General features: G+C 43.7%; 1 long non-coding RNA gene across 1 annotated transcript; it reads left to right on the top strand.

Annotated features, from left to right (window-relative positions):
- The first annotated feature begins 3,793 nt into the window (after window positions 1–3,793).
- On the top strand, window positions 3,794–7,127 carry LOC135814451 (uncharacterized). Its single transcript, XR_010553189.1, has 4 exons — window positions 3,794–3,940; window positions 4,673–4,795; window positions 5,738–5,838; window positions 6,716–7,127. It is a non-coding gene; the product is annotated as an uncharacterized LOC135814451 (long non-coding RNA).
- The last annotated feature ends 768 nt before the right edge of the window (window positions 7,128–7,895 follow it).

A 7,895-nucleotide genomic window follows, 5' to 3' on the forward strand; every position in this document is an offset into this window, starting at 1 on the left:
CCTTGCACAGGCACGTGACTCCTGCAGGCAATTTTGGGAGAGCGTAAAGTGGCAGGACGGATATTCCCGTGAAGTTACAACATGATCTGAGTATAATCGTAGGACATCAAGTCTTGACACTACTTGTGACATGATCAATTCTGCTATGCTCTAATGCAGACTAGTAACAAGAGGCATTTGTCAGATACTAGTAACCATGAGGTACTGAGACGATTCTCTTTAGCAAACCACCCACTCCGCTATAAATGCTCAAATAATCTGTCATCTGCCTGCTCCAACTTGACTGTCCTCTTGACAAGTGAAAATCGCTGGCGTTGTCTGGGCCATAAACACCATTATTGGCATTAATCCAACGCCTCCCTTGCTCCTCATCTCTGCATCTCGAAATCTAAAACTAAAATACTTGGAGCTCTTATTTGTTCAAGCTATATTTTCAGAGGCAGGAAGTTGCAAATGGCAAGAAACCCAACTTCTCTTCACCATTGGCATCACGAGCTATGATCATTATCAGTGAGCAATGTTACTAGAGGAAAGTCGCTGGAGTGAACAGAAAGCTTTCCAAGCAGCAACGTTTCTTTCTCAGCAAGAACAAATAAACATGAAAGGAGCAACACCAAGGATTTGTCTATTCCGGTATAGGTACCCGGGTGTGTGTAGCCTCTGGCATGGCAAGGTTCTGTGCCACAGATTTCCAGTGCAACGGCCACGGACAAGTGTCCCACTGAGATGCGGTCGCTCGCCCGGACCGCTCCGACGCGGACACCTGCGAAGAGCAGCCTGTGACGTTTATTTTTTTATGACAGAAAACTGCAAAAATAGTTGGGCTTGTCCCTTTAGTCCTACCCCTACCCATGTCATTATAGCAATAAAAACTGCTTTATGGCAGTTTTCTAAAAAAAGTTATTGTGTTCTAGTCCATGGACCCCGTCTAAAAAGTAAGAAATTAACGAAATGTGATTGCCGAAAATTAAAATTTCACACAAAACCTCACAATAATCACAACAGTTGAAATGCTGCTTTCAACACTAAACTTGTACTGCACCAACAATTGGCAACATGCATGTCATGTATGCATAGGAAAGAGGATCACGAGGGGAAAAGGTTTTCTACATGTAGCTTTTCATTCTGTGTGTGATTATTGTGAGGTTTTGTGTGAAATTTTAATTTTCGGCAATCACATTTCGTTAATTTCTTACTTTTTAGACGGGGTCCATGGACTAGAACACAATAACTTTTTTTAGAAAACTGCCATAAAGCAGTTTTTATTGCTATAATTTCTTTTGTTTTTTCTGTCACCAATCAATGGAATGCCCTACACCTGTATATCAATATGTAAATGATGGCCTTCACATCATATCAATACCGTATTATACGCATTGAGGTGCAAGTCTTTTCTTGCAGAAAATGGCACTAGGCTAGCATGTTCTTCTGCGGGGAAACATGTGAGTAGTGATGGACCGTGGTGATACTTTTTTTATACGGAGGTCATTCTGTGCATGTTGCAGAATTTCATGACTCTGTCATAAAATTGTCTTGCCTTTCAGATATTTCAGATTTCCCCACCCTGGATCAGGTTTATTTGAGAAATGTAACCAGGTGCGTGTCGCAGATGTTTTTGTTGATTCTGTGTTTATAATGGTTTATAATCATGGGTTATCGTGATAAGGTCATCCTGCATCATATTGCACTGAAATCGTAATCCTGTTGATGTCGATACAACTTTTGGAAGTAGTTCAATGACTTCAAACTGTTAGTCCACGATTTTCTAAAACAACACAGCAAAGGAGGAACAATAAACATGTATTAAAATGTAAACAAATACATTGCTGAGTCCGACACCTCGTTCCAACAACTACACTGATCCTGAGGATAAAAGGGGCAAGGCTATGCTTGGAGGTACTGAGAGATAAACAAGGCACTCCATAAATAATAAAATCTTACACATATTTTGGTGAGTATGAATGATATCCAGTCGAACCTCTTTAGGACGAACACCAAGGGACCGATGGTATTTATTCTGTGAGTTTGTCTTAAAGAAAGGTTTGCTCCCCACACCGGAGTTTGTCTTAACCTATTTTATATAACCAGTGAATACAATTATTTCTCCAATAGACATACGAATAGATTTCTTCTACAGGGAAAGATTCTAAGCCACACCAACTCATTGACTAGTCCTGTATGAAACAAATGAGTCACTAGAGAGGTTCTGCAAAACGAAAATGCGTACAAACTTTCGTTCTACGTCATGAAGTGCGAAACCTCGCACGAACTTTGGACGCGAAACTTGCAGGGAACACGAAATGAACTGTCGTAGGAAATTTCGTGAGATCGGGTCATGGCGTACGTGCACTTGGCCCGCGCAAACTACGAAAATGTGCAGAACGCAAAGTTCGTGCAAAAATTTGTACACACTTTCGCAAGGACTGTCGCGAAACTTCGTTCGAATTTTCGTTTTGCAGAACCTCTCTACTGAACCTTTCTTTAGCAACATGACGGCAACTGAAACAGCAATTGAGAAAGTACGATACATGTACAGCACATTCTTGCAGGTACTACAAACAGATTGCAGATCGTAATTCTTGCTTTGGCGGCACGAAACTTTATTTGGAGCAGTGCAATCTCGGCGATACTCACAAATAATAAATCAAACAGCCCCAGACTCGAGTAAACAAATCCAATCACCCAAGTACGAGATCTTCACGAGACGAAACTGCACCCATTGGCTTGTTTCGTATGAAGCAAACAAGTTTACTGAACCTCTCCACAATGGAGATTTTCCCTGCTACCGTATGCGAATTTATTTTGCAAACTCAGTCAATGGGTCCTTGAATCTTTCCCTCCAGATTGGGAACTGCCAACGATAGTATGCCACTGACCAGTGCCTTACTTGTAACGTACCAGTGTACAATGAATATGAGTATTTCGACAACACATCTAACATAAGCCTTACCGTCAAGAAGGTGAACTCGCGTTCTTCGCACACTGTAGACAAGGGCAAAGAGATAAAAATGGATCTAAATCTGAATAAAATCAGCACACGTTTCCGTAAATGAAAGGGTGAGCATAAGCAAATGAATCGAAGGAAACAGGTCAACTCAGAGATCACCTGTCATCGAGTATTCCGTAAAAGGAGGCCTCGGCAGCGGAAAAGCTAAATTTAGAAAGGAGATCCTGTCAGCTTTTCCATTATTTATTGCATTCCGCCCAAAATCAGCACACTTTTCGTAAATGAAAGAGTCAACACAAGCAAATGAATCAAAGGGAACTGGTCAACTCACCTGTCATTGAGTAATATTCCGCGAAAGGAGGTCTCAGCAGCACCGAAACGAAATAAGCCAGGCCAGGAGACGAAATATCCGAAACAGCTCATACAAGAAGCAGTTCCAAAGAAGGAAGTTCCTCGCGCATGCACATCCGAACACGGACTTCAATTCACTGCAACACAATGTCTGCCGGCTGCCGTGCACGTGCACAGCACGCGGCTACCACCCGTTGGTATATCTAATACCGAGCACCTTACGTAGAGACTTACGTAGCCTAAGTGAAATACCGAGCACCTTACGTAGAAACTTACGTAGCATAGCGATGTCGTTTTTCCTGCCATGTGAACACAATAATAGAAAAGCTGACAGGATCGCTTTTCTAAATACATCAAAATTTTCAGTGGGATCTCAGCTGTCGAGCGCAAAAAACCGCGGCTCGATCGGAGCTACGGCGGCGGGGAACGGCGCGCTTGATTGGAGTGCAGCGAACCGTACCATATCAGTCGATGCGCCAGAGCGAAAAAAGCCGTTTTTTATTATCCCGGTCAGCTCATTTTGTGCAGAGGTGAAGATGACGATTCCGTGAAGAAGTAATGGCTGACGTTGTCGAACTTTCAGACCCACTGGAGGCGTTTCACAGCCTGGAGCCCGCCGATAAGGAATTCGATGTGACTTGAGTAAGTACTAAAGTAATCCGTAATATTTTTGTGGTCAGCTATTGAGCCATTGGGAAGTTTCGTGTCGTCGTTTTCTTACAGTACAGTCGTAGAAATTTCCTCCCTTCTTTGGTATTCAGCCAGTAATGGACTCCATCAAATCTTACACAATATCCGAGATAGCAGAAAGATAGTCCCAACCAACCTGTGTAAAGATTTGGTCATGTCTATGTCCAGACCTACTGCTAACTCAAATGGCACGAAATGAAAGAATTTTTTTGTAATACGTGTAAAATCCACGAAAGTGACATTTCATCACACCTAAGTTTCAATATATCCCAGGTTACAACAGTTTCTCGCCCATCTAGCAGCAGATGGATTGTGTTCCCGGTATATCACCATTTCCAGTGGAAGTATTGTGTTCCACATCTATCCATGCTCATTGAAACTCAGGCAAATGTGTATATTTGTGTATTTCAGGTCAGAATTCGTAGTGCATTCCATGTTTCTAGCATATACGCCATAATTCCAGTAAACAATAACACGCACGCATCACCTGTGTGCACATTGACTCAATCTTGGTCCAATTCGTTGCTGGTTTCTTGCTTTTCAGTCTCCTCAAATTAAACAACTTTTTGCTTACTGGAACTGTTGGATTCTTCCCTCGCGGAGGTGTTGTTGAAAGTGTGGCATTTTAGCCCTGGCCTGCATAACAGATTTGCTTTTTTGCACTCGCATTGTATGATCCTGCAGCAGGACTTGCACCCACAGCCTTTTGTCAGGCCTGTGACAGGCTGTCTGACTGCTGCAAGATGTTTGTCAGAGCCCCACACCATGACTAGGTCATTGGTTCTTCACCATCCCTACCTTGAAGAGGTGGGTAGTTGATAGTAGATTTGTTGCTTATATTAAGCAATACTCCAGAGACAACAATTCCAGTTCAGCTGAATTCCACGTGTAGGTTTTACGGCACCGCCATCACCTGACTCCTCGGTGAAAGATCCCCATCAAATTACATGTTTGTTCACATTTTGAGTCTTGCAGTCGTAGTGTGATTTCGTCACAAATACACGTCAACTGGTTGTACAGCTTCATGTTCCACTACATGTATGTACATGTATTGGCAATTCAGCATCGCAGTGATACTTCAGTACACTGTATAGCAAACCTCCAATACCTTTCAAATAATTGGTCTGTACCGATATAGCGTATTGCATGGTGCAAGGTTCTGCATAATAGTACAAGTACTTTATATCCCGTAGTATGTTACATGTATATCCATACTGTCAGGTGTCTGCATAACCCAACCCCACAACCCACAAGCGTGCAACTCTGATTTGCGGACTATGGGCTGATTCCCCAGTTCGTGGATACGTAATGTGGGCCGAGCGCAGTGCCAGAACCCACGTGCAGTCGCATACTCTTGACGTCATGGACTCTTGGTACTACTAGTACTTTATACTGAAGTTTCACTGTGTGGGGAACCCGCCTGTCTGTGTTAGTGTTTTGCTTCGACGTCGCTTTGTCTCAGTTTCTTCCTCAGTGCTTGTGATTGGCATGTGGCAGGCAAATGGCCGTGGAACTTCAACAATTGGGCTCTAATGTGACAACTGGATGGTAGTTGATTTACATGTTGGACTGGTGTGCCACGTAGCCTTCTGCTGGCATCCTGGCACTACATTTTGTTGCCAGGGTACCTCTTTGTCGATTTTGTCCACAGACACCACGCTTACACTCGGCATGTATACATGGAGCTGCAGGTCTTGAATGCCTTTCCCTTTTGCTATGTTCACCATTGTCATTCTGTATGTATTGTAGGTATTATGGCCAGCCGTTACTCCCCATTGAGAAAAGATCCCTGCAAGTGTACTTGACTGGCTGTATGTGTCTAACACGTCTGCAAGCACCAACTGAAGTGGGTGAGTGCTTACTGTAATGTCGTTTATGAAAGCCAGGCGTATTTCTGTAGAAGCCGGTGTGGTGGCTAGGCCTCTATTTACATTATGTTGCATTATGTTTGTAGTCAAACCAAACTTTTTATGGTTGCCGATGCAAAATCCACACTATTGTGCTAATTGCCTATCTTGGAACTCAGGCTTGTGTTCAGAACAGGCTTCTGCATAAGACAGGCTTTTATAGAAAGCAGTGGAGTAAGTGAAGGACTGTTTATACTACTTGTAGACACCACAGGTACTACAGGTATGTGTGTGAAGCTTCATTCCAGGGGAGAAAACGAGAGCGAGGTGGAATTGTCACCATCCAATATTGTCCACCCTCATGACCATAGCTTGGGGTGGATAGTCTGACAAACAGGCAATAAGTCCTTTATTCTTAGTTTCTCGGTACTCTCCTCCACTGTACATTGGCCTGCTGTAGGTCAATTTGGTGGATAACTTTGACAGCTGTGGCCATAGACTTGCCCTTTACTACATCGTGTTTTGGGGTTGCATTCGTCCTCCAGGGTTGTGTGTCTGCACCTGGACAGAGCCTGGTGCAGAGCTTGGGTGGTACCCAAACGGCTCACATGAGCATGATGCCACCTTTCTTAGCTTTGGGGTATGCAGTAGGAATGTGTGCTACTAGTCCCTCCTGCATCAGGGACGGTAGAGTTAGTAATGCTTGTAGCGGGAATGTTATGTGTCGGGTATTCGTCAAAGTAATAATATATTTATGCCATTTTAATAGCAAATAATGTTGCTCCATTGTGTAACAGTTTGTCTGCTACTACTTATACTCCGTCAAGCATTTCATCTTCTGCATGGTATTGTACTGCTTTGTCTGGTTTATTGCTGCCAGGTGCTGCACAATGATCGATGCACGTAATCATTACCCACAGCAGTGGTGTCGGTCAGTGTGGTGTAACTACCTTCCTCAACAATCACCAGCTGCTGGCTTGTGACAGTTTTGACAAAAAATAGTCGGTCTCTCTCATTCCGTTATCCCTTTGTCGACTCTGAGATGCTCAACAACCACATAATTTGGTACTTCCCGTTTAGCCTAGTATTTGCAGTATTTGCTTCCTACACCAGCCACAGTGCTTTTCTTCCCACGTTCTTTTTTTCCGCTGGTTTGGGATTATCTTTTGTGTTACATTCTTTCGTTTTCTGTTACATCCTTTTCCTGTTCTTGTGTGTTAACGTTTCAGTGGAATGGTGCAATGCATTTCCAACCAATACAGTCATTCTGGTCGAAATTGGATTCAACTGTACAGGTTTCCAATGCTTATGGCGTACTTCTGATGTATTCTCAGTCGTATTGAGGACACATGGGTGGGTAAACCGCTTATAGGGCGGTTCTCATCGGCAGCAGCAGGTACACTGGGACCCACGTGGAGATTGTGGGTGGTGTCCAGCTAAAGCTTTCGTGCTTTGGCCTATGCCAAGGGCATGATACGTACCCTGTGCATGGAAAGACGATGAAAATCAGCAGCTTTGCAAATGCACCTCTACAGCCCGTTTCCGCAGTGACACACATTGTGGCTGTTTTTGATCCGTTAGTACACTATGTTTGCTGCCGCAGACATGTGTCAGTATTGTCCGGTGCTACTGCTAACTCAAATGGCACGAAATGACAGGCTTCTCGTCGCTCGTCAATGGCTGAAGCCTTTCTTCTTACAAACCCGCCCGCCATGCGAACGGTTTTGCAAAACCACCACCCTCGCTCATGCAAACACTAGGGCACACGTATAGTATCAACGGAAAATGCACAACAATGCCTCTGAATACTCTTCTTCTTGAGAAAATTGGCATTGACTGCCCGACTGTCGATAAAAAATACGTCTCCAAAATGCAGCTGTTTGCATTTGAATTTTCCCGCGCTTTGGCATTTGGGATAATAAAACTACCTCTAAACGTCGACTTTTCGCAAAACGGCGCATCGCCTGATATGGTACGGTTCGAGATGGGGCTGGTACACAAAGGGTTAAAAATAGAAGACCGTGCTCAAACTGTGGGAAAAAATAGAAGACCGTGCTCAA

This window comes from Sycon ciliatum, chromosome 4 (assembly GCF_964019385.1).
Source record: "Sycon ciliatum chromosome 4, ocSycCili1.1, whole genome shotgun sequence".
Lineage (NCBI taxonomy): Eukaryota > Metazoa > Porifera > Calcarea > Leucosolenida > Sycettidae > Sycon > Sycon ciliatum.